General features: G+C 43.7%; 1 protein-coding gene across 4 annotated transcripts in view; it reads left to right on the plus strand.

Annotated features, from left to right (window-relative positions):
• The window catches only part of ARHGAP26 (Rho GTPase activating protein 26), a 414,131-nt gene that overhangs the window by 37,946 nt on the left and 348,293 nt on the right, over positions 1-27,892 (plus strand). The window contains exon 1 of one of the 4 annotated variants that reach the window (XM_057306964.1): positions 13-27,869. The exons of the other annotated variants lie outside the window; for them this stretch is intronic. The gene's annotated coding sequence lies outside the window, so the exon portion shown is untranslated. Of the gene's footprint in view, positions 1-12; positions 27,870-27,892 lie in introns of those variants that run through there. 4 annotated transcript variants of the gene reach the window in all.

Genomic DNA, 27,892 nt, shown 5'->3' on the forward strand with positions numbered 1-27,892 from the left:
GTAGTATTTTTTTTGCTACATTCTCTTATGAGCCCAAATGGTTCTGGGGGCCAGACGTCCTGGTGTTAATCTATCACCTGCCAGGGGTGGCTGTGAAAAGGGAAAACTAGTCCTTTGGAATCTCCTTTTTATACAGTTGCTAGTTCTCAAGCAGAAAGGGGGAAACAAAATCTTAGAGTCATACTTCTTGGCTTACTCCTTCCAGCCCTGCTGGAGCTGTCCGTTCATTCACTCATTCATTCTTTAATTTATTCATCTATCTATCCATTCAGTATCTGATACTGTGCACCTACTGAGCACCAGACATTGTATTTTTTTCTGAAATACAGCATGAATAAGACAAGTCCCTGCTCTCATGAACTTATATTGGATTGGTACAAGTTGTCGTATCATTACTTCCCTTTCAGCTTTTCCTTCTACGGCGACGAATGCCTTCTCCTGTCCCCTGGAGTGCCCAGACTCCTGGGTTCTGTCTTTGGAGCTCAGTTCACTCTCAGACCCACAGCCAACCTTAAACTTGATTGTCCCTAACAGGGAAGGTGAGGAGAAGACAGCAGTTGGCTGGCTGAATTCTTCACAAAATGGGACTTTACTTTGTTTGGGAGGAGCAGGGGAGCAGATCACAGAGGGAGGGTTCCTGGCTTTATCAGAGAGAGAAGGCCTCATTGTGTGTTGTTGTTGGAACAGATCCCAGAGACCGGTACAGTTCTTTGGACAGGGCTGAGCTAAGCTACCATGCCATAAAATAATAGCCGAAAGAATCAGTGTGGAATTTAGGGTAGTATCAAAGGGAGCTCTGTGTTACAGCTCTCTCCAGGCAGAGGGTAGGACTTCAGCCCTGGGTCAAGCCCTGCTGTTAACTTCGTCACGTATTAATGAACATGCCTTTTGTATCTTCTGTCTGTTCATACTCTTGGTCCCTCTTAATCTCTTATTGCTGTCTCTTTAGGTCTCTCCCTCATTGTGTAGTCATTTATTAAGGAATTTTGATGAAAAATTTAGATTTTAGTGTCTGTAAATGCTCTTTCTTTTGAGCTATGGCATAGTTCGGTGGATGGGTGAGTTGCAGGGATGGGAGCGTTTGACACAGATAACTTAAGAAAGTTCCAGGAAACCGTATTTCCTAACCTTTAGTCACTCATGTATTTCCATCATGATTTTCTGTCACATAGATGTAACACCTATCCTACTGCTTACCTAATATGTTTCTTTAAATGGGAATACTTACTCTTTTTGAAAGGACACTCTTGGTTTTAAAAGGATATTTCATAACTTGGTCATAAATAAAACACCCGTATAATTTGCTTGAAATAGAAGGTAACCATAAAAATCAATGTATCAACTCTAATTTTATTTATGTGCCACCTAAAATATCTTGTACACCACAAGGTCGTATGCTTGCCACACTTTGGGAAGTCTTTTTATACATTGTACCAGCTTGACCAGCATATTCCTGGAGAGTCCCAGGAATAAATTTCCCTCCTTCCAGTAACTTGCCCTCCATCTCCCCTTCCTGCACTAAAGTGAGTCACTAGATAATGACATAAGTTGGTATGTGTGAGGCCATGGGGAGTGTCACAGATATGAGGGAAGGGAACATTTTGGTCTGCCCCTTTGTCCACTCATCTGTGGCACTGGCATCTTGATTAACTTTGCTCTGAACTCTGGGTGCAGAGTAACATAGCCAGTGCTGAGGAGCAGAAGGTGCAGATGCTGAAATGTGCAGTGGACCAAGCTGTCTACATGCCAGGGGATGTTTCCTGAACTCCTTAGCAGGTTTGCTCCATCCCGTGTGGCAGAGCAGAAGCTGGTGCCAACAGCCAGGGTTCACATCCTGAGCCTGCTCCTTCTGTGACATTGACAAGTAACCCGTTTCTCCATTTATTCAACAAATAAACATTAGGTGCCTACTATGTGCCAGCGACTGTTTTAGGTTCTAGGGATATACTAGTTAGCAAAATGGGGGTGGGGGTGGACAGCATGCTTTTGCACAGCTTCTGGCCTTCTTTTCATCTGCTTAATGGGAGTAATAATGGCTCTCCCTCCTCTGGTTATTGTGAGGTTTCCGTGAGTTGGTGTATATGAAGTCTGCTTGTTAGTATTAGCATAGTGCCTGGCTTGTCAATTGCTTAATAAATGCTAGCTGCTTAATTATGTTGTTCAGGTGCCCAGCGTTGTACCAGGCTTTGAGCCCACTTCTGCTTTATCTTCAGCAGCATGCAACTGAATTTTTGCCTCCTTATTGCTTTGCCTTTAAGTAATTCTTTTTTTTTTATGTTCAATTAACCAACATATAGTACATCATTAGTTTTTGATGTAGTGTTCAATGATTCATTAACCTTTAAGTAATTCTTTAAACCCCACAGCCTAGGAAACTTGGATGGCTTGGAGCCTCCTTGCCTAATCATAGGACTCTAAAAACCCCTGGTCACCCCCTGAAACAAGCTTACTCACCACCTAGCTGCCATGATGAGTTGACATTCTCATGCCCTGGATGACATTTTGTCCTTTTGAAAACTGTGAAAGGCTCCCCTCTCTCCCGCTTTTTCCCCCTTGGCACCTCCTTTCTTCTGTAGTATGAGGAAGGTTTGGGCAGAAATCCTGGCCCTGCAGTGTTCTCTTTAACACAAATCTTTATTACTGCCTATGGGAGAAGCCCATGATACCATGGTTGGTCTAAAACAGGGGTATTGGTGCTGGGCCTTGGCACTTGTCTGTGAAAGAGTTTGACTGTATTTTAATTCTGTTCGTTTCTGAAAGGAAAACTTCAATGCATCACCTCTGTAATGAACCACACAAACATAAGGTGTTGCCCAGAAGTCTCCACGGACTCGAGTACTCAGTAGCCTGTCCGATAGTGACTTTTGTGCCCTGTGGCCATGCTGTGTGGGTCACTGCTTCATGAGGGAAACCCAGCTGGCCTGCACCCGGCGAGTGATGGGACTGTTACGTAGAGTCTGGAACAACTTGAACAGTGTGCATATTAGTGTGTCTTAGTTTGCTAGGGTGGCCTAACGAAGTACCGCAGACCGGGTGGCTTAAACAACAGAAATTTATTTTCTCTTAGTTCTGGAGGTTAGATGTCTAAGATTAAGGTGTCTGCAGGGTTGCTTTCTTCTGAGGCTTCTTTCCTTGGCTTGTAGATGGTTGTCTTCTCCCTAGGATTTCACGTAGTTTTCTCTCCATCACTGAATCCTAGTCTGTTTTTATAAGAACACTAGTTATATTGGATTAGGGCCCACGCATATGACCTCATTTAGGGGCCCCATCTCCAAATACAGTCACATTCGGAGGTACTGCGGGTTGGGGCTTCAACTTACGAATTTTAGGGGGATACAGTTCACCCCATAACAGTGTGATTCAGGAAGGCCGTTCTAAAGTATACTCTTTACATAAGCCTTGAGTTGCTCAGATTGGTCTTTGAGGGTTTTAGGAAGAACTCAAAGTGAGCCAGCTTCAGGCTAGGTCACCTCTGCTGATCCTCAGGAGGGTTGACCAGGTCTCAAGTAGGTGGACACTTTTTTCCACCGTAGGTAGGTAAGCTTAGATCATTTACCTTGTGTTCTGGCTACTTCCACAATAATTTGGGGAAGGATTTGTTGATAGGGAAAATATAATACTGTCCATCAGACAAGACTCAGAACTTTGTCAAGAGTTGGGAAAACCATGGCTAGAGCTTTCCAGTAATCTGACCCCCCCCCCCCCGCCTTTCCTTCCGGTTAGAGGTACTGTAAACAGTGACTGCCTACAAGAGGGGTTTGGAGTCTGTTGACTTTGGCCAAGATGTAGCCTGAGAAGATTCATCAGTTTCTAATTCCTGTTCTCTCAGGATATTAAGTATTGCAATGAACTGGAAAACGTCTCTTTATTAAAGTTGGAGGAAGACTTGGGGTGTTTTGAGGGAGATCTGGAACAGGAAGGGAGCGAACACCAGAAGTTTGACTGCATTCCTTCAGAGATTATTTTATCTTTTTTTGCACTGTCAGTGTTTAGTAGCTTAAATGTATACAGTACATCAGGGGTGGTAAAAAAATAAGCAGGATTCCAGAAGTGCTGACATGATAGCTAGTTTGTGAGGCAAGGAGTGTGGTGGCTAAGGGTACAGGCTCTGGAGTGCCACTGACCTGGTTCAGATCCTGGCTCTACAGTGCAACACCTGTGCAACCTTGGACCAATTATTAGCCTCTCTGAGCTTCAGTTTCCTTATATGTAAAATGGGAATGATTGTGGTACTAGCCTCATGAGGTGTTGTGAGGATCAAGTGATACTGCATGGAACAGCCTGAGTCAGTGCTCAAAAATCATTAGCCATTTGTTAGCCTATTTGTATTATCAGTGCAGGATGATCCCCAAGCTGTTTCCCCAGGCTGGTGGCTAACTTCTAATTAAGAATAGAAAACACTGTATTACTTACAAAGTTACATGAGTTTTGTCGGGTTCCAACCTTATTTGCTTTTCCATTTCTAGCTAGGTGAGCTTACTTCAATCTTTTTTTGAGAACGACATTCAGGGAGGGTATTTCTTTCAAATCGGAAAGAAATATTTTTTAAAATTATATTTGGTGTTCTGCTAAACATTGAAGATTGTTTAGTTTTACTGGCTAAAAAAAAAGTATGGTAATTACGTGAGGGTCATGCATTCATATTTACTCCACACATTTATTTAGATGTCCCTGTCACCGTCTTGCATCCTTCCTCTGCTTCCTTTGCATTCTCCAGTCGTACTGGCCTTTCTCTCTTGCCCACGACAGGGCTTTGGCACAGGCTGTCCCTGGACCTGAATCATGTTTTTGCAGCTTCCCCTTTTTACTACTCATACTTCAGACTCATCCCAGCTTCACTCCACTGGCTGGCCTTCCTGGTCCCTCTATGGGACACTGATTTTTTTCATTCTGCAGCATAGAAGTTGTAGCTAACTGTCCATGGAAATGTGGAAAGCACCCAGCAGGGTGCCTGGCAAGTGTTGGAATTCAGTTAATGTTCATTCTCTTCCCTGTGCCAGAAATAAGGAATTAAGGTGAAGAAACAGTTGGGAGAGGAGGGAGCAAGACAAGGGTGTCAGCACAGCATTGAGGTAGGAAGCTCAGCAGGTGGCTGGAAAAGCAGGAGTGGAGGTGGCAAGGGAGAAAAATGAGTTTCAGCTTTGTAGAGTTATTGTTGAAGCCAAGGGAGAGAGAAGGGATGTCTTAAGTCTTGTCTAGACTGCTTTAGCAAAGTGCCATAGACTGGCTGGCTTAAAAAGAACAGACATTTAGGGCTCCTGGGTGGCTTAGTTGGTTAATCGTCCGACTATTGATTTCGGCTCAGGTCATGATCTCAGGGTTGTGGGATCGAGTCCCACATTGGGCTCTGTGCTCAGTGTGGAGTCTGCTTCTCCCTCTTCTCTCTGCTCCTCCCTCCCCTCAAATCAGTAAATAAAATCTTTAAAAACAACAACAAACTGGACATTTATTTCTCACAATTTTGGAGGCTGAGTTCAAGATCAGGGTGCCAGCATGGTCAAGTTCTTTTTTTTTTAAGATTTTTTAAATTTATTTGGTGGGGCGCCTGGGTGGCTCAGTCGTTAAGCATCTGCCTTCGGCTCAGGGCATGATCCCGGAGTTCTGGAATCGAGCCCCACGTCAGGCTCTTCCACTAGGAGCCTGCTTCTTCCTCTCCCACTCCCCCTGCTTGTGTTCCCTCTCTCGCTGGCTGTCTCTCTCTCTGTCAAATAAATAAATCTTTAAAAAAAAAGATTTTTTTTATTTATTTGAGAGTGAGAGTGAGAGAGATCACAGAGGGAGAGGGAGAGGGAGAAGCCGACTCGCACCTGAGCGGAGACCCTGATGCAGGGCTTGGTTCTAGGACTGTGAGATCATGACCTGAGCTGAAGGCAGAGATACTCAACTGACTGAGCCACCCAGACGCCCCTGGCATGGTCAAGTTCTGGAGAGGGTTCTCTTCCAGGTCGCAGGCTGTTGCCTACTTATTGTGTCTTTCTGTGGCTGACTACAGAGAGAGGAACAAAGCTCTCTGCTGACTCTAACAAGGATGCTAATCCTAACATGGGGGCTCTACCCTCATGACTTCATCTAATCCTGATTACTTCCAAAAGGCCCCACCTCCTCATACCGTCAGATTTGGGAATAGGACTTCAGTATGTGAATTGTGCGGAAGACACATTTAGTCTATAGCAGGGGATTTGGGCAGAATTTGGGGGACCATCCCCCTCTGAGGGTAGGGGAAGAAGCAGGAAGCCAAGTGAAGAATAGTCAGAGATACAGGGGAGGGACCCTGAGAGGATGGTGCCTTGAAAGCCTTGGTTCATAAGGTGGGTTTTCCCACTCTAACATGGGAAAGGATAAGAGGACCTTGGGGGTGCTGCCTTTTTAGCCCACCACCTCTGCTACTCCTGTTCCTGACCGCAGACGGCATCTCCAGCCCTGGGCAGACAGTTAGGAAGTGCCCACCGCTGGCATGACGTGGTATGGACAGATTGCTGCAGCTTCAGTGCCCGGCTCCGTGCCTTGCCCAGAATGGTCTCTTCATCCACCCTTATCACATTGCACTGTTTGCGCCTCTTGCGAAGATGGTGGCAAGTGGGTACATCAACATTGTTTCTGTAGGAAAATCAGCCACAGTAACTTTGAAAAGTTCAAGTCCCTTGTTTAAAATTCCTCACTAGACTTTGGATCTACTTGGAGTTTGTGGAATCAGAGTTTTAGCTGTAATTGATTTGTGAAACTTTGAAAGGTTAGTTGTCTTTCCTGAGCTTCAGGTTTTAGAAATAAGACATGAATAGGGTGGCTCAGGTCATGATCTCGGGGTCCTGGGATCAAGCCCCACATCGGGCTTCCTGGTCAGGTGGGGGGAGCCTGCTTCTCCCTCTCCCTCTGCCCCTTCCCTTGCTTGTACACACTCTCTCTCTCATGAATAAATAAAATCTTTGGAAAAAAAAGAAATAAAATATGAATAAAAGGGGTCAGAATGGCCTCTGGATTTATGTGAGGTTCTGCTTTCTCACCCTTAGTGTATCATCCAGTCCCAAGCCTGGGAATGTGGTTTCTGTTCTAGTGTTTGTTAGGAGTTCTGATAGCGCAGCTCTTGGCAGGTTTCCTTAGATTTGCATGGCCTGGGAGCATATAGTCCCCTCCATCCTATGTGGGACCACGAACAGAAATGCCACATACCCATTACTGCTTAAGAAAAAAAAAATTCACTCTGCTTTTACCCTCTGGGATCTGGACCAAAGCCAGGCTCCCATGGGTCTTGTTCAGTCCAGCCAAGCCAAGTCCTAGCCAGGTGACACACCTTCTCTCAGCTTCTTACCTTTGTGCACCCTTATTTTCTTAGTGCTGCACCCGTAGGTGTGGTATTGCTGTCTCGGGTACGGGTCTGGCACAGGAGGCAGGGCTGCTGGAGGGAGGATCCTTTGGTGGCTGTGCCTTTTGTTGCCACTCAGACACTAGCTCTATTTGGTGTCTCCCTGCTATCTTTTAATAGCATTTCATAAAGGAAGGTAGCATGATTGCTAGAAACTTAGACTCTGGAGTTTGGATCCTATATTTATTAGCTCTGTCGCTTTGGCAATCCCTTAATTTTTCTGAGTCTCATTTTCCTCATGTATAAAGTTGGAAAAATGACATTACCACCTTCATTGGGCTCTCGGAAGAATAAATGAGATCATAATTGTGAAAAGCCTAGTTCATATGCTAATATACTCAGTAAATGTGAGCTCTTTGTCATCATTCATATTTGGCTCCTACCATCAGCAAGGGTAGAGCTCCATGTACCCTTATGCCAGCTCCTTCTTGTGGCACCTCTCACCGAGTGATGTGGAGGGGACTCTCAGTAGAGTCCCTCTTTCCTATCCCTGTGATGAGGTTCCAGCCCCACCCTTTCTCTGGATATGTCTGGATGGGCACCCATTCTGGCCCCTGGCCTGCCTTCAGCTCCGCCTGTTCACCTGGGCCAGGGCTGTGCCACATAAGGAGTCTCAGTTTGGCAGCGGTTTAGTAGCAAGGAGTAGCTGCCTGCTCAAACCAGCTGAAGCCAAGAGGAGAAATTTATTTCTGGGATGCTGGGATGTCCTATGGACCCTGCGGGCAGGAAGTGCAGCTGGCTTGGAACCAAGAATTGGGAAATCAGAAGCTGGATTGTGTGTACTTTCTCTCTGGGGCTGCTTGTGTCTCCTGTCACTTGCCTCCACAGACCAGCTTTCTGCCACAGCATGCACACAAGGGAGAAACAGGCCACCCCAGCCCAATTCTTCACACTCCTCAGTTTGAATGTCCAGCATCAATTAACAAGCTCCTCTGTGCCCTAAATACAGATTCCCTGAATGGAAGCAAATTGGCCCAAATAGGCCAGATGCCATCTCTGGTCTGTGCAGTGAGGAGCCAGGGCTGGGAGGTGGGGTGGGCATTGATCAGGACAGGCAGGTCACAGGAAGATCAGTCACTTCCAAATGTGTCCTGTCTCCTGGCCCTCTGGCAGGAGAGAAAGCCCTCTCTCTTTTTCCCTTAATCAACTCTGCCAGGTGTATGTACACTGAGGCTGTTAGGTCACCTAGGATTTACCACATGGATAGCCCCACGCATCACAGGCCATGAGCGCCTGATAAAATCCCCCTGTGCTTCCAGATCTTTGGATCACACAAAACAGTGTTTCCTGGGGAGGGGTAGTACTTATATATGTGTGACTTGGGAGATAGTTTTAGGTGTTATAAGAACAAAATGTTTTTGTATTAATAATTATGTATTTTATTTAGAAAACTTACAACTAAGGATCAAACCCACAATTTCACAGCTGTTGCATGTGACATTTCCTTTTATATTACATGTAAGTAAAAACAAGTGTTTAAAAAAATTTTAAATGGTGTGAATCTGGAGAAAAAAACAAGTGAAGGTGGTATGTGAATGACTGAGTTGGGAAACTGGTGATGTGTAGACCAGGGGTTTTTACCGAGAGCCCTAGGGAAAGACTTCAGGTGGTTTGTGAATCCTTCGAAATTGTAGGCAAAATTTTGTGTGTTTACTTGTCTGCCTTTATTTCCTAGGGAGTAGGTCTTAGATTGGTTTAAAAATTTAGTGTGCACTGGAAGTCTCTTGGGGTTATCTATAAAAAATTGCAGTTTCCTTACCCCCAAATTTTGATGTAGCAGTTGGAATGGAGCCCAGGCATGTGTATTTCTCACAGACATTTAGGTGACTGTCAATAGTCATTCTCAGACCGTACTTTGAGAAACACTGCATAAAGAGGTCCAGAACAATACAGAGTTGAAAATCCAGTTATGGCCCATCCCAGCAGCCTTAGGATTGTTGTGCAAACTGGTAAAACTTTTTTGTCAAGAGGTTTTGAGGTCTGTGGACAGGAATTCGCTCGATATATTTGTATCACAAATTATTAAGGCTTTCTTAGCAGTGTGGCTCTCTTTTCTTGGAACAGCTGTTTTGTGTTTGTGTTTGGCCCCGTTAGTTCGAGATGCTAATAAAGACTAAGGCTCATGTTGAACAATACCAGCCTGGACTGAAGGCTTTGGGTAACCTTAAATCCAGTGTTAGAGAGAGACATGTTTGACCACCGTGGTTGTTACAGACAATCACAAATTTAAAAAATAAAATGGAAAAAAGACAATCACAAATGTTTGTGGGTGGCAGTGGCCAGCCACCAGCATGGTCCTCAGATGGCTGGTGTTTATCTGCACAGCGGTGGAACAGTGAGAGCTGGTCTTTGCCCCAGAGCTGCAGCATAGCAGTTATGCTTTTCTATTTAGAAAAGGAACAATTTTTTTTTACATTTATTTATTTATTTGAAGACACAAGTGAGTGAGGGAGAGGGAGAGAGAGAATGTTAAGCCGAATCCACGCTCACTTTGGAGCCTCATGCAGGGCTTGATCCCACGACCCTGAGATCATGACCTGAGCCGAAACGGAGTGGGTCGTTTAACAGACTGATTCTTCCCTCGGATCGAGGCAAGAGAGGTTGAATTGCTCACACGTGGGTCAGAGCGGTCAAGAGCTGCCTCCCTCCGCCCCACCCCCAGCTAGTCTGGTGTTGGCAACAGTAATTGGTAGGTGGCTAAGGCAGAGGTTCTTACCTTGGGATCCATGGACCACCTCACAGAAGTCAGGAGGCTTCTTCGATGGCTTGTGGTAGAATTTTGAAATTTCGTGTGTACGTGCTTATGTCTGCAAGTGCTCACGTGTATTTTTCTGAGTAGCGGAGTCCTTGGCTTCTGCTGTACTCTCTGAGCTGTCTGTAACCCCGAACAGATGGCCTCACTGCGAGGACAATGTTCATCCCTGGAGTTTGGCTGACTGGTGCAGGTCCTTGCTTTAATCTTTTTTTAAAAGATTTATTTTTTTATTTAACTTGGCGGGGAGGGGCAGAGGAAGAGACAGAGTCTTAGGCACATTCCACCCTGAATGCGGAGCTTGACTTGGGGCTCAATCTCACAACCGTGATATCAGGACCCGAACTGAAACCAAGAGTAGGATGCTCCACCGACTGTGCCACCCAGGCACCCCTGGGTCCTTGCTTTTCCAAGTATGGTTTATGGGCCAGTAACATCACATCATCTGGCAGTTTGTTACAAATGTAAAATCTTGGGCTCCCCTCCCAGTACCTACACAATTGGGATTGGCAGTTTAATAAGATACCCAGGTGATTTATATGAACATTAAACTTTGAGAAATCATGATCTGGGTAACCCACTCCATGAGAGAGTCAATTTCCAATGCCAGCTCTGTTAGGAGGAATTTTTATTAAGAAAAGCCATATTTCCTTATAAAATTGTTTAGGAAGTAGGGTGCCTCTGCATGTAATAACTCTCATCTCTGCTCTTTGCTTATTGTGTGCTCAGTTGATTATAAATTGAATGAGACTTATATAAAGGGATTTTTTTGACTTACATTAGTTAATTCACATGAATGTTTAGGTTGGCCATAAAATGGCATCTGCTTCAACCCTTTGAGGGGAATAAAAAGTTGTAGGTGCGGGATGCCTGGGTGGCTCGGTTGGTTAAGTGTCTATCTTCAGCTCAGGTCATGATCCCAGAGCCCTGGGATTGAGCTCCTTGTTGGGCTCCCTGCTCAACCTCTCCTTCTCCCTCTGTACCATCCCCCCTCGTGCTCTTGCACGTGCACTCTCTCTCTCTCTGTTTCTCAAATAACAATCTTTAAAAAAAAAATAGTTGTAGGTGATAAACTATTGATCTGCTAAACAAACTCCATTCCCCACAAGGAATTTCTTCTAAGAGTGTCATTGTGGGTTTTAAAGGGAATAATGGCATTGACTTCTCAGCTTGTCATGGTTATCTTGGAGAGGTCTTTGCTATTCTGTTTTCTTCACCTTCTCACCTTTTGCCCAGAGTTGGCTCACTCTTCATCTTCTGTTGCACTAACTTTTTGATGAATTGTCAACAATAGGCCAGTTTAGTCTTATTTTTGTCCGGAGAGTTGCCTCATGACTCATACAGTTAATAAATGCAGCCAGCTGGATGTCCACACATCTTTAGTTTTGTGATTGTATGTTTTCTAGTGACATACACACTGGCCTCTGTTCATCTCTGAAGGGAAGCCTCTCTTCATTTTGGAGTATATTGATCTGGCAGTCGTCCAGTTACTGCTGGAGTTAAGCCCATTATTGAACATTAATTGTCTGTGGGTGTGTCCGCAAAAACAGGGTAGGGTGAATCTTAGTATTTTTTACTTTAAATTCCTATGTAGGGAATGAACATAATAGGGTATCTGAAAAAAAAATATATTTTGACACACGTCAGAATTAAGATTCATTCTAAAATACGATAAGCCATTTGTACTGTTTTATTGTCCTCATCTGAAACCTTGGACACTGTATCGGTTACATGACTGTCTCTCCAATGCACTGGAGTTGTTGAAGTTTGAGCCCCACTTTACTCAGTGTTTTATCTCTAACCTTTAGCACGGTGCCAGGCACACAGGGGAGCAGTCAACAAATATTTGCTGAATGACCGAGTAACCATGTTTACTAGTCTATACTCTGGTTCACACGTGAGCCCCCATTTGTTGAAATACTGTCATTTATTGAGTGTTTTCTATAAGATGGGCAGTGTGCTAAGCACTTAAATACATGCTGTCGTTTCACTCAACAGCCTTATGAGGCAGGTGGAATCACTATTCCCATTTTACAGGTGAGGAAACTTACCAAGTAACTTGGCTGGCGTCATTCAGCTGGTGAGGGTGGAGCAGAGATTGGACGTCAGGCCAGCCGACTTTGAAGCTCGTGCTGAATACACGAGCATCCAGTTCTGTTCAGGTGAGGATGCTGACCTGCATAGAATGCTGGGATATTGCTTCGGCTTGGCTCCTTTCAAGTGATAAACAGATGCAGATATGACATGTTGGCTGAGGAGAGGTGTTTTTGCTCTTTCTCCCTGTAGAAATCAAGCCCCAGACTGGTGAGTGTGTTCCCATTCCTCCATTGTCCATCTTAGTCCCTTGTAGGGACTCTGTGACCTTAGACCCCGCTCTTGTAGTTTTTGGAATAAGCTATGTCACCCTGCCATTATCTAGCGTAAGTGACAAACCAGTCTCAAAGCTTGGTCATAAGCAAGTATTGTGATTAAAAACAGTGTTTCCCTTCTGAAGACATAGGACAGAGAGCCTGGTTTGGAGTGGATTTTTTAGATTATCCTAAAAATCCATGCTCTGTTGTCTTTAATGTGAATATCATAGTGTGTCTATTAACAGGTATTTGACAGTAATAATTGTTTGGGACAGCTTATAACTTGCTGATGGTTACTTAAAGGCAGTTTTTCTTTAGGTAACTTCCCTTTACCACTGCTTTATGCGAAAGGATTTGTTCTTCTGTAAGGCCTGTCCTGGCAGAATTTTCACTTTTTTAAAAGTGGGCACAGCTATTTGTAACCCTGAAAAGATCTTTTCTTTCAGTGGTTGACAGATAAATAGCAAAACAATGAATAGGTATTGTAAATAGTTTGCGGACCATTTACCTTATTTTCCTGTAGTTCTGGGCTGAGTATGACTCATACGTTTTGGGACAGATTCCACAGTCACTTTCACGTCACATTTTTTTGGATGTTCATGGAACTCTGCAGAAGTTTCAGTGTTTTTTGGAATATGTCAGCTGCGGTTCACTTGGCTCTCTCTTTGTGTCTTACCAGTGTGTCCTGCGGGGTGTTCCTGCCATCCAGGGTTCTGAGGGTATGTGTTGTTGCTTCTTGAGCACAGGTGTTGGTCCTGCATTTGGCAAAATCGCAATATTTTAAAATCCCCTAGGAGCTAGGTGTGGATTAGGAGGCTTAGTCTCTGAGGGTCATCCCTTATCAAGCATCTTACCTTTGATTCTCTTTGGTAGGATAGAGCTAGAGAGTGTGTGGGCCCGAGGCCCCCATACCTGCTGTTTCGCTGACATCCCACGGGGCTGCAGCCCTAGCATCAGCAGCTGTATAAGCTTCAGAGTGGGTGTCCTGGCAGGAGAGCCAGACAGGTTATTTGTTAAATTATTACCCATGTGCAGCTTCTGGCCTCTGGTGCCAGGCAGCTTGGAGCTTGGCAGGATTAGAAGGAGGCTGATTACACAGCTAGCAAAGGTGGGAAGCAAGATTGCCGCTGCCACCATGCTTAACTGTTGAAACGCCCACAGAGCGTATAAGAAATGAGAGAGCAAAGCACAGTGAGTTTGGCTATATAAGGATTTCCTAGGAGGCCTTACTATGGGATAGGGCATCAAGAGTGTCGCTGTAGGGGCTAGGCCTTAAGCAGCATGCTTAGGAACTATTTTTTAGGAATTAGGGGGGATCTGGCATATGTTAAACGAATACTTTTTGGGAGTCTTTGGCCCTCTGCTACTTCCAGGAGAGAAGCGAGAAGGTGGGCTGGTACCTTTTACTGGGATAATTAGTGAACTTGGGGCCAGCTGCTTTTCCCATTCATTTCTATCAGTTCACTGTCTTCTGTATTAAAGATGTATTTCTCTTTCCTTCCAACAAGAACAAGAGGCATCTTCATTTCTCCTTCAAGCTTGGGAAGTGGGCTCAGCTAAGTAGTAGAGGTAATGGTGAAGAAGACCATTTCCTTGTATATAACATAGCTGATAATAACATAGCGTCCTTCATAGCATAGTTGTGAGAATTTAAATCAACTAGTACATTTAAAGTGCTTATGATAGTATCTAGCACACAGTTCATGCTCTGTATTAGTAATAACATCTGTGTTATACTGATACTTCCATTGTCATGGAGTGAAGGGTGATTCTGGAGGAAGAGTGTGGTTGGTTGTCTTCTTCCAGCCACTGCTGGATGGGCCTGGGGTCTCAAGCACTGCTCCTCCTGCAGCAGGTGAACATGGGGATGTGGATGTGGAGACTGAGAGGGAGGAGCCTGAAGGCTGTCCCTGCCAGCTCCCAGCCTGGGAGGGGGCTGAGGTCAACAGCCCCTTCCTGGAAACTGCCTGGGCATCGCAGCCTGGAGCAGCATCGGCTTCTTTGATTTAATCTCTTCCCTGCCCACAGGCCACCAAAAGTTCAAAGGGTCTTATTTTTCTATTGTAATTCCTTAGAGGGACAATAAATTCCTTTGGGGGACATTCAGGACATTTTTTTTCTTTTTTTGAGAAGCTAAGTTGGCAGCACCAACTGAAGGATAAAGCAAGTAGTAGTTAGAAGCCAATATTCTAAAAAGGTCTTTCTGTCCCGTGATTCCAGATCAGAGAGGAGGAAACTTTTCTTGGGCTAGAAAGTATCATTTAGAAGTGTCCTTGATGGCATCACTGCTCAGAACACAGTTTTAAAATCTGCCTGTGACAGTGTTGCTGTTTGTTCTCCAGTCGGCTGGCCTGGGATTTGTGGAATCCTGCACAGGATGCTTGTGGGTATTCAGTTTTTAGTGGCCGCTGAGAGATAATGAGGAGGAGGAAGCGGAGTCTGAAGATCTAGTTTTTGTGGTTGATTTGCTGGTTAACCCAGGGAAACTTAGTGCTATGCTCCATGTCTTCAGTTGTAAACTTTCTAACATCTTTCTAGCTCATAAAGGGTATTAATGACCAGTGAGACAGTGTTGAATTTAGGGATTATTTTTAGAGGAAGGGGGTGAATACTTGCTCGATTTGTATGTTTGTCAGGCTGAGGAACTTGGGCTTCCTCTTTCCATTACCATTTGGGAATGGGGGCTGTTTCCTACATCATATTTCCAGATAACTAAAGGTTAGCTCTCCAGGTGTCACAGCAGCGTGATTCTTGTATCCAAGTCCTGGAGGAGGTGCTTTATGTAGTCAACTCATTAATCCTCATCACCTTTCCATACTGTAGGAATTGTCATTCCCACTTTGCAGCATGGCAAGTTGAAGTTTACAGATAGTAACCAAAGTTATGTGGTTTCGATCATTCATTGAAGAACCATTTATCGAATGTCCTCTGTGCCAATTACCAGGATGATCCCCCCCAAGCAAACCAGACATGGGTTATCCCTGGGGTGGTTAGGATCCATCCCAGGATTGTCTGGCTCCAAGGCACATGACTTACCACCACATCGTGTTCTTTCTTACAAAATTCTGTTGGTGGAAGGGACTGGAAGGCCTGCCCCCTCGCCAAGTGTCCTGTGGTACAGTGATTTCCTTGGGTCACTGGCTTATAGCTGAGTGTTCTGTAACTTTCAGCTCTGAAGCCCAGGGCAGTCCACTGTCCTTTATTCCTGTTTCCTCCAAGCCCTTCTGCCTCTTACGATTTCAAATGCCAAGACTTGAAAAATTTTAAGTATTTGATGAAAACCCGGCTTAAATGTTAGGCATTTTGCTGCTTTTAAAAACAGAAGATGCTTAAGCAGAAAGCAATTTTTTCTTGATGACTCAGGCCTGTCATTATGTGCTTCATTGATGTACCATATAATTTTGCGTCTGCCTTTCCAGGTTTTCATTTTCTTCCCCTCTGTGTCGGTTGTCACCTTACCTGCGGTCACTGAGATTGTCACTGACTGCCTCTCACTCCCTTTGGGTTGTTTCTCACCTGCTGTGAATAAGGAAATTGAGCTTCTGGGGTTTTTGTTCTATTTCTTTGGGAAATAAAAAGCAGGAAGTTGCTGGGTGAGACCTGAAGAATGAGTCAGTGACTTCGTGACAGCCACCTCTGGAAGTTGGCCTCTGTGGTTGTTTGCAGTATGGTCCTGTGGTCATAATCTTGCTACAGCCTTGGCTTCTCCTGGAGGGATTGAGAGCTCAGCTCTGGAGGCCAGTGGACTTGGCTTAAATCCTGCCTCCACCACATACTTGTTTGGGATCTGAGTCAAATGAACATCTCTAAGCCAAAGTTTTCTTATCCTGGCTCAGCAAGCCCTCCATAAATGATGCCCTTTATTATTAATGTCAACAGCAGAGTGTCGTATTGGCGGGGATGAGGCAGCGTGGCTGGTGATCATGTTCAGGTAACTGTGGAGAGCATGGGTTTAAGGATCAGGAATACCTGGGTTTCAGTCCTGATCTCCCCAGCTGGGTGACCAATAACAGAAGGAGACATATATATAATGTAGAGGTCAACAGTGTGGGCTCTTGAGTTAATGTGAGGATCCATTTCTGCCTCTGCCACTTAATTTTTTGGTGACCCAAGTGTGGAAGCTGCTTTAGGTTTCTCATTTCCAAAACAAAGATGGTAATAGGACCTACCTCTCAGGATTGTTGGGGAGCTAGCTTAATGCATATATACAGTGAGTCAAATAGTGCCTGGTACATGGAAGTGCTCAATAAATATCAGCTCTTACCAGCTAATGACTTCCCCTGGCATCCGGGAAGTGTTGATGCTCCTTTTATTCCTTAAATGGTATAGTTGTAGCCCTCTTTCCCAGCACACAAGTAATTTCAAGATCACTTTTCCTGGTTTTTGTTTCTTTTTTTCCATCTACCAAGGATTGAAGTAGGATTAGTAGATGGCTTGTTCTGGGATCAGTTACACATCCTCTTTTGGGGATAAATGCTTTGCTTTATGAGGTTCCTTTATGGGTAGGAATCGTCGCCTTATTGGGTCCTCGGCCTGGAACTCCCTGGGAACCTCTGGCAGGTGATATGAAATGCCAGAGATACTCAGGAGACAAGTATCTGTTAAAAATGGAAAGTGTTGTCCTCTTTGGCGTCTCCGCCCTTTCTTATGCAGAAAACTGAACGCACTTTAGTGGAAGGATTATTCCTATACTGTGTACTACTTTTACTCATTTAAATTTGTTTGTTTTTGTCACAGAGTTTCTTGGGCTTATAGCCTATTTGAATTAAGATTAGTTGACTCTTTTCCTTAAGCCCAACACGTAGATGGTAAACCAGGAACCTTCCTGGTTAATTCTGAATTGAGAAAAAGAAAAAGAAAAAGGAAAAGCATTGAGAAGAAAATTAACAAATATGTTATTCTTTTTCCCAAAGGTTTGTCTTACCATGAGTTTCCTTTGTTTTTCCTGATAATTACTTGTACCTAAAACAACTATATCTTTGCTTTGGTTAAAGAGGAAAGGTTTTGCCCTCATATGCAGGGGACTATTGATAGATCGTTGCTGTGAGACCAGGGGATGGTCTGATTTCATAAGGACTTGTATGTGGGATTTTCTCTGTATTTTGGGGGGTTGGCAGCACCCCCAGCACTCTCAGGGAGAGCTTCCACGTGGCTTTTCTGTGGAGTTGCCCAGATCTGGACTTTGCCTCCTGTACCAGTTCTTGGACTGGTGTGCTAGGTGATTGTGACAAATAGCAGGTGCCTCTCATTCCTGCACTAGTCTGACCCTTGTCCGCAGCTCAAACCAGCCAGTATGACTGCATTTCTGCTTTACTTATCTAAGTGCTTCTGTGCTAATGATTCCCCACTATTGGTGTTATTGGAATTTGGCCACTGTGATCAAGAGAAAGACACAGTTTGATACAAAGGTTAGTAAGTGCTGGTTAGGCGTGTGTTTCTGTTGAGTCGGGGAAACGCTGGTCATGATAAGGAGGGGAGGAGGCTTTGAGGTTACTGTAAACTTTCTGTTCCTGAGGTTTCCCTGGTTGAAACTTTTCAGAAGGGAGAGAGAAGACTGTATGCCATCCTCTTCCCTGCAAAGGATCCAACTAGGACGGACCGTATATCCTGGGTCATATCTGCTATCTCATCATGATTATTAATAGCTCCCCTTTTCTCGAAACTGTCCCACTTTGGATATGGTCATCCTATGTATGGATCACATCAAGTTTCTTTGAACCCTTGTCAGTAGGAATGAACAGCTTTCAGTGTTATTTTTTTTTTTCCTAGTAGATCTTAGCAGTGAGGCCACCACCTCCTTCATCCAAATGAACAAGAAAGAGTGGTTCTGTAGAAGTTTGTGACAAGTTCCACCTTTTATTAACTTCAAAAAACTACAGATCTGCAGAGCAGAGGGCCCTTTAGATCCCCATTGTGGGAGGCAGTGAAATGCTTTGTGATATGATTGTTTATCTTTATCTTTGGTCAAAAAAGTAAGACTTCAAGACTAATGGCCTAAAATCAGATGTGATAATTAGGAAGGTGAAGCCTAAAGAAAATGAATGATCAACTTTCCCAGTGTTACCAGCCAAGCACGTAATGGTGAATCCAGAGTGGGTGCCCAGGTGTGCCTGGCTTTCTCCACTGCTCCTTGCTGTCTGCCATATTGGCCTAGCATTTTCAACTCCAGGCTCTGATATGGTTTTATTCCCATCATGCATAGGATGAAATGATTCAGAACGTGAGCCACTGATTCACAGGAAGTGACAGAGGCAACGTTCAAGCTTAGGGCTTTATACCCTTACCTTGGCGAGGGCTAAAGGATGAGAATAATAGGATGGGCCAATTGGTTGGTATTAGGATGTATTGGTCCACGGTGAACTTTTTTAAGCCTTTCTTTGTGAGTTAAGTCTTTTCCCTAGAATGCTGGCCAAGCCTCAGGATCACAGCATGTGGGGATGTTATTCATGTTCAATAAATGTCAGACAGCATCCACAGTTTTATGGCTTTGTAAATCCAGAGAAACTGCTATTATTACAGTTACTTCCAAGTCCTGAATTGCTAGTGTTATTATTATTATTTTTTAACAGTTCTAATAAAACAGCTCATTACTATCAAGTATGGTTTAAGTATCTGGCTGAGAAAGGCAAGGTGATATATGTATTTTTTAATTAGTGCTATTGAGAGCGGCTATGGTGAGGATGAAAGATTTTGTGGTCAGAATAAATTGTGGTAGACGGTAGGAAGGGGAAATGAAGGACTTTCAAAATCCCCAGTTTTTCCATTTGTGTTAAATATTCACAGGTTTGAAAGGTTAGTGAGAGTATACGCTAGCAATCAGTCTTTTTTCATAGTCGTGATGACGTGTGAGTGAGTCAAGACTTGATGTTTTCAGTTAATGATCTGGTGAACTCAGACTTTTTAATTAATAGAGCTGTGCAGGTGGATTAAAAAAGATCAGCCTTCAAAAAATGTTACTAATAGTACAAATTTGTAAGGGGCTAATTGTGCAGACCAGCATGGTTTTGTGTTTTTCTCCCAAACAGTTCCTGTGGGAGTCAGAGACAGACAGACACACTCACAGAAGCCCCCAAGCCACTGGGAGTTAAATACATTTGCCATCACAAACATTTTGACCATTGTGATGAGTCACCCGGCCAGGCCACTCCATACTCCACCCCTTGTAGTTTGTATCATTTTCCTTGATATCTGTTTCCACCTACATGCCTGCTCTCAAATCTCCATAGCTACCTCAAAATATGTATGAGAGGTTTGTTTTTTCAGATAGGCAAATGTGATTTTGTAGATACGTTTCATTTTTTTTTTTAAATACACAAAATGCTCGGAATACAAATTATAATAGCACATACTTTGTAGGGGTGTTTGTGAGGATCAAAGATGATAATCCATACAATATTCCTTTTATGATGCCTGGCACACACTTAGATGCTCAGTCTGTTGTCTCGTCTCTTTCTCATCTTCTGTGGCTCACTGCTTTGCTTTTCTCACCCCATTGAAATAACTCACGCAAGGATCCCATTGATCATCATGTAAGAGCCAGTCCCAAATGCTCCATCTCTGTGTATTTGATGTCTCTGTCCTCTTGCTGGTACCAAGCCCTCCATTGTACCTGGAAACATTCCTGATGCATGACCTTGCTTTACCCTTATTGTCCTCCTACCTCTCTGGCCTCTCCTCTTTTCTTTTCCTTTGTTCTTTGGCCTCCTTCTCTGTTGCCGGAGAAGATGGTCTTTGAGTTTCTATGCTCAGTTCACTGAAGGTCCCTTAGCTATCTTGTTTACTCCTTCACATGATATTGAGTTATCTACCTTTGGCATGACTTCTCTTTGGGCTTCCATGTATCCATTTTCCAACTGTCTGACTAGCATCTCTGCCAGTGTATCTCCTGGCAGCTCAGATTAAACCCATGTCAAATGTGAACTGCCCTCCCCTTCCTTCTGCAAGCATGTCCACCTCTTCCCATCTCCAGGTCTCAGGATGTGTCTTTCCTCTCTTCACTTCTTCCCTTTACTGTACCAGCTTCTTTGCTGCTTTTTCCTTCGTTGTCTCTGATTATCCAGTTGGCGGTAAGAGTTTCTTGTGCACCTGACACTGGTGAAGCCCCTCATCTCTGCTCTTTACCCTCTCCCTCTGCCACTAGCATGATAGCTGTTCCTCCTACCAGCCTCCACAGCACTCACCTAACCCTTGGAATGGCTTCTAACAGCGCTCCCTTCTGTGTTCGTGCATTTGGATCCAGACTTCTACTGACCCCTGACAAATTCTCCCAAAACACAGGTTTGGGCATATCCCATCCATGCCCAAATCCTTCCTTGTCTCCTTATTGTGCATCAAATTATGAAGACCTACCAAAACCTTATACCTGTTCTTTGGTGTACCCCATCACTAGACACAGGGGATGAAGTTTTTCAGGCTATTGTTCTAGATAGTCACGGTAATAGTCTATTCTTGGTATCCTCTCACTGGTCCACTGGTGATGTGAAATGTTGTCAGTTTTCATTTAATAATTTTGTGGACTGAAATGTGTCCCCTCTCCCCAAATTTACATGTTTAGGCCTTAATCCCCAGTGCCACTGTATTTGATAAGGCCTTTAAGGAGGTAATTCAGGTTAAGTGAGACAATAAGGGTGGGGTTATATAGGATTAGTGTCCTTATAAGAGGAGACGCAAGAGCTCTGCACGTGCACAAAGGAAAGTCCGTGTGAATACACAGCAAGAAGGCAGCTGCCTGAAAGCCAGGAATAAAGTCCTCCCCAGAACCCAAGCATACTGGCACCCTAATGTCAGACTTGGAGTCTCCAAAACTGTGAGAAATGAATACCTGTTGTTGAAGCCACCCAGTCTGTGGTATTTTGTTATGGCAGCCTGAGCTGACTAACACAAATAACAAGTAACTTATTGTACATCTTTCATGTGGCAGGCATGGGACACACAGGGAGATGAGGACTTTGCTGCCACGCAGCCTAGGTAAACCCTTTTGTCCTCACCCTGACATTCTGCAGTTTTCAGCCAAAATGTATTGAACGCTTATTAAGAGCAAGGGACTGTGTTGAACACTGGGTTTACAAAGATAATGAAGAGCTCAGCCTACAGGGAAAAAAAGATAAATAGATTTTTGTGATTCAGTGGAAGTTGAGTCTGGTAAAATGTTCAAGCTATGTATATAGCTAAAGTGATGATTTTAGGCAAGGGATAATGACTTTATCTGTGAGTAACAGATAAAGTCATAAATGGATCCTGAAAGAGAAATAGATTATACTGTTAATTATCTTCAGTTTAACACATTTTCCTCCAGTTTTTTACTTTGTTTTTTCCAAACTCTCTGATTATAAAAGAAAAAAGTGAAAAACACCTGCTTCTTAAAGAAAATTTGAGAAGTACAGAAAATTGTAAAGAAGTAGGAAGTCATGGGATGCCTGGGTGGCACAGCGGTTAAGCGTCTGCCTTCGGCTCAGGGCGTGATCCTGGCGTTGTGGGATCGAGCCCCACATCAGGCTCCTCCGTTATGAGCCTGCTTCTTCCTCTCCCACTCCCCCTGCTTGTGTTCCCTCTCTCGCTGCCTGTCTCTATCTCTGTCAAATAAATAAATAAAATCTTTAAAAAAAAAAAAGTAGGAAGTCATAATTCCACCACAAAGAGAGAACTTTTCTTTTTTTTAATGTTTTATGTCCTTCTAAATATCTCTGCATTAATTTCCCTATCTAATCTCCTCTATCTTGAAACATTTAGAGTGTTTCCATTAATTTTTTACTAGTTTAAAGAACTTGATTGACAATTTCATGTATAAATCTTTGTCTCTGTTTAAAGGCATTTCCTTTGAATAGACTATTTAAAGGGGCGTCATTTAGTCAAAGGACAGAAATACTGTTAAGGGCTTTGGGGACATCCAGCCAACCACACATATGTCAAGTCTCTTCTGTGTGAACAAGTGACTCTGCTTGGCTTTGGCATTGGGTGCTGGGGCCAGGGACAGTGGGAGGAGAATGAGATGTGGCCTTGGAGTTGGTGTGATCTACGAAGGGAGACATATCAGTGAGCACGGACGCGCTGAGGACCTTTTCCTTTTATGTGGCTTACACAGTCTTTCCAAAATGATAAGATTTTAAACCGGCACTTGAAAATATCTTGGCCTAGGCATTACAAAGTTTGCTGGGATTCTGGGGCCATTTTTAGCCTGACTCATAAATGGGTCATGTTTTTGGCAAGGAAGAAACCTGCTCATACGTAACAAGTGATGTTTAGTTTTTAAAGCTGGACTTGTGTATGTTATAGGCTTTCTGAGGAGAATTTGACCAATAGACAAAAAATCGTGAGCATGATTTATTTCCTTAAGGCACATTACACTTTTTTTCAAAGAGATTTTGCCAAGAGAGGCTTATTTTAAATTATCTTACATGTATGTTCAGTATATATACAGAAAAAAATATGCAGCTAAGAAGTGTACACTTGATAAATTAGCACAAAGTGAATGCACCCCTGTAATCACTGCTCAGGCCAAGAAATAAAAACCATCAGCATACCATAAAAACTCCCTTCTTAAATCCACCCCATCCCTGCTCTCCGAAGATAACTGTTACTTCTGAGTTCTAGCAATCTAGATTTTGCCTCTTGTTGAGTTTTATAAGTTTCAAACTGTTTGGGAACTTGTTTTTGTTTGTTTGTTTTTAGAGAGGGAGAGAGAGAGAATCTCAAGCAGGCTTCATGCCCAATGTAGAGCCCAACACAGGGCTTGATCCCACAACCCTTAGATCGTGACCTTAGCTGAAACCAAGAGTTGGACACTGAACTGACTGAGCCACACAGGTACCCCGGAAACTTGTTTTTATGATTAAGTAAACTCCAGCTGACATACTGGTATCCTGCATCTGTTGCTATATAACAAAGCACCCCAAATGTTTGAGACTGAAGGGAACAGTTGTGTTTCTTGGGAAGAACTGGATTGACTGGGGACTTACCTTGGCCTCGCCTGGGCTTGCTCATGCCGCTGGATTCGGGCTGGAACGAGGGCCTCTCCCTCTGTAGTCTTTCTTCCTGGACTTCTCTGTGGTAAGGCTGTCTTAGAGAAGTGTTCCAAAAGGGCAAAGGTGGAAGTCTCAGGTCCTCTGGAAGCTTGGACTGTGCAATTTGCACCGCGTCAGTCCTGCCACATTCTGCTGGCCCAAGCAAGTCACAAGGCCAGCCCAGATGCAGGGGAGTGGAGAAATAGACCACACCTCTGGATGCGAAGAATGGCAAAGTCACATGGCAGAGGAGCTTGCGTTAAATACGCGTGGCCATTAAACAATGTGAACTGTATCGTTTGAAAAGTGCTGGTACTCTGTAGGCCAAGGTTATTGTTAATACAGAGCTGTATTTACGCTGTTGAGGCTCTCTGTTCCACCTGGTTCTCGTGTGAACACTGTCATCTGACAGAGCAGAGTAGCTGGGGGCAGTTAGGGGATCCATTTTTATCTTCATTTGCTGTAAGAGGATTGGATCAGAAATAAAAGTGCATTTAGGGCTTGCCTTTTTTTTTTTTTTTTTTTTTTTGGACCACATTTAATCTTTACCACATCTTTTTCTTTTTCTTGATATTCCTTCACTGTTTGACGTGGTCTCAGCTTATCTCATGAAATGATTTAAAGCAGTTGATTTACCAACATGAAAACTATTCTGCAGCTTAAATGGGTGTCATTAAAAGTACACTGTAAGAGTGTTCAGGAGGCCTTATTCATTTGACTGCTGGGTCAGTCCTAGAATCTGTATTAAGATGAAGTAGTCAGAGTAACAGCAAGGCTGTTGGATACAGGAAGAGTCTCTGACTCATCAAAAATACTTGATTTACATATTACCAAAAAGATGCCTAATCAGTGATTTTCTTTGACTTGTTTACCCAGGTGTCTTTTCAGAACTTAGTGAAGCAGTGTTTTGGATTTGGTTTGCTAATGATAATTGGAGTGGGTTGCCTTTATTGAGCGCTTTACTGTGTTTAGGGAGGGCATAGAGCTTAGTGCTTTACATTCAGTGACTCACAGGGCTTTGGAGGACTAAATTAGGCAATGTATGGTTGGCATATATGGTACATCCGAAAAGTTCAATAACGATGGCCAGCGCTATGAGGTAGGTAATAATAGCTTTCATTTAATTGAGCACTTGCTGTGACCAAGGTTCTTCAGTTGTATTTTTTTTAAAGATTTTATTTATTTGTCAGAGAGACAGAGAGAGCATAAGCATGGGGAGGACCAAGCAGAGGGAGAAGCAGGCTTCCCGCTGAGCAAGGAGCCTGGTGCGGGACTCGATGCCAGGACCCTGGAATCATGACCTGAGCCGAAGGCAGATGCCCAGCGAACTGAGCCACCCAGGCGCCCCTCTTCGGTTGTATTAATGTGTATAATCCTCATAAAACCTTCTAAGATTAGTTCTGTTTTTATACCCATTTTGCAGATCAGGAAATCCAGGCACAGAGAGTTAAATAATTCACAGAGCTAGTTAATGGCAGAGCCAGGATTTAAACCCATGCCTTCTCAGTTTAGAACCGCAGTACCCTTTCCTGCTTCTCTCAGGAGTGGAATCTTTGAGTCCTTTGACACGATGTCTGGATTGTTAGAGAAGGCAGGATATGTGACCCTGCCCCACAGACCCCGCCCTCCCCTATTGTTTAATGCCAGAGCCAGGCACCCTGGGCGGCAGTGAAGTCACAGGGGCTCTGCCCTGGCAGTGCCATGCTGCTGCCTCACTCGCTTCACGAGCTCTCTGCTGTTTCCACTTCTCACTGAATCTAGGGTTCATTCTTCTCCTCTGAAGAGAGGGTCTGGGTTCCGTAAAGCCTGACAGGTTTTTTCCTGTGTGTCGATCTGGTCCTATAAATCATTTACAACTTTAAAGATATTTTCTTTGCTCTGCATGTTTTAATTCGATCTAATCTGTAAGGCAGGAGCTAAATGCTCTTACCTGGGTATGTTCATTAGACCACCTTTTCTCTTTTCTGAGTCTCTCATGTAATCAGTCTGAAATTATTGCATGGTTTTCCTTGGCATCATTGGCAGTTTTGACACATCCTGAAGGCATTAGTTTTCCCAGGAGAAGCGGTCCCTGGGTTACTCAGAGTGGGGACTGGAAGAGAACTGCAGGGTGGCCCAGTCTTCTGTCTCCCCACTGTGGTTCAGAGAGGTTTGACACTGCACAGCTAGGAATAAGACTTGTCAGCTCACTTTTGGCTTAACCCCTTTGCTGGGTTAGAAAACGTTTCGGTCAGATAGCATGTTAGGTATCTCACATACACTGCCTTCATTTATTTTTAAAAACAGCTCTGTGATGTCAGTATTATTGTCCCCATTTGACAGACGTGAAGCCGGAAGGACATTTCTGCAGCTTGCCCCAGGTCAGATGGAAAGTATCTCATGCGGTGTTGGGATCCCAGCTCTGGGTTTTCTGATTTCAAATCCTGTGCTTTTCCCTGTGCAACTTCCCCCGTGCCACATGGCCTTCAAACACCCTTTAAATCTCTCACAGAACAAATTTGGAAACCAAAGGAGTTTTTGCATAAAATCCATTATCTCGAACTTGTCCTCCTCGTCATCTCTCCACTTTGCCTCGGAGTCCCTGAGATGAAGTAATGAAGTTTGGAGGCAAGCAGGCCTGGGATTAGGTTCCTATTAAGTTACTTGGCAAGAGAAGACAAAAGAGTAGACGTCATGAGAAACTTTCCCATTGTATCTCTAAGCTCAGTGGAGGATATTCTGTCGGAAAGTTCTGTTCTTCCCTTGAGAGGAATTAAGAAAGGGTGGAAAGATTTTGGCGAAATTCTGTTTTCTCACCCTGTCCCGCCGACCAACCTCAGTGCTTTGTGTTCACTTCTCTGCTTTCCTCTTCTACCACCTACCTTGTGGATACTCACACTTAAGGGCGTGATTCTGATATGGTATCTTGTTACCCTCTGCTCTCACTTGAGCTTCATGTGAGGGATAAGGAGACCTACTTTTTAGGTTTGCAGTGCCTGGCTGTACCCACTTCTCTCCCCTTTGCCTTGTTCTTGCCCCTTGGTGCTTTGCAGAACTGAAGAGCTTAGGCTTGAGCTTTCGTTACCATTAACTCTCAATTGAACAAAAGTAAAGAAGTGCAAAGAAAATGAACTTTGTAGTGAGGTGGCCAAAGGCATAATGATGTCAGAGCCAGTGTTGGGTCAGGTAAGTCTGGGATAGAATGAAGGCTCTCAACAATGTTGGCTGTGTCATCTCAGTTACACCTTTCCGAGGTGTTTTTCTTATCTTACATAGACTTCAGATGCTTGAGGCTTTTAGAAAGAAATGAATTAAGCATCTCAGACAGCGTCTTGCACATAGTGGGGGCTTAATAAATGATAGCTCTTAGTTCATTTGCTACAAATGTACAAGACAAGGTTACCTGAGGGACTTGGTCTAGTATTCATGTTGTAGGATCAGTTTTGGAAAAGGAGGCACCTTTGGGATTATCTAGTCTGGAACCTTCGTTTTGTAGATGAGGAAACTGAAACCCAGTCATGGTGTCAAAGCTATATAGAACTAGTTAGGGGCAAAGCTGAAACTAGAATCCAGAAACTCTGACTCTTGGCCAGTGCTTTTTCTATGGCATCATGACTGATACAGTCCAGATATTTACATCAGCATCTGTAGGGCAGGATTTGCTGGAATCACCTATGAAGGGATGGAAGTGTTAAGAAAGCAACTTCTTTGGAGTCTGTCCCAGTCGCAGACTATTAAATCAAAATCCTGGAGGTGTAGCCGTGGATCTTCCATTTTAACAGACACCTCAGGTGATTCTTATGCATCTTAGGAGTTTACATTTATAGGAGTTTGAGATGATTTGTTGTAATTGACTGTGGATTTGAGCCTCATTGCTCTTGTGCTGTAATGAGTTGATATTCGTAGAGTTATCCCACAGGCATTATGGCCACTGTCATGGGAACTAATCGTCGTCTAATAATATTAGTACTAATGATGCTCATGGCACCTGCCACTTAAGGAGTACCCATTGTGAAAAAAAAATATTAAAAAAAATAAGGAGTACCCATTGCGTGCTACATACGATCTGAGCACCTTCAGCCATTAGAACAGTGCTTCGTATATGGTAAGCCCTTTGTAAGTGTTAGCCGCAGTAACCTCATTTAATGTTCATAACACCTGTTTGAGAGTTGTTATTGGCGGTTTCACAGACATAATAAACCGATGTCAACTCACCCAAGGTCACACCGTTAGCATGTGACAGAACTGGTTTTTGAATCTCATGTGTGTCTGATACTGAAACCCATGTGGCATAGTAGATACATGCATATGAATTATTTTTGCACTAAATATTAAAATTTAAAGGATTTTTTTTTTTCATTTTAAGAACATCCTCCAGGTTTGGTTGATAAAGTCTTCTGAATAGACCTAAGAGAGACCTCACACAGGTAAATAATCCTTATTGTGGCTT

This window comes from Ursus arctos, unplaced genomic scaffold (assembly GCF_023065955.2).
Source record: "Ursus arctos isolate Adak ecotype North America unplaced genomic scaffold, UrsArc2.0 scaffold_5, whole genome shotgun sequence".
Taxonomy (NCBI): Eukaryota; Metazoa; Chordata; class Mammalia; order Carnivora; family Ursidae; genus Ursus; species Ursus arctos.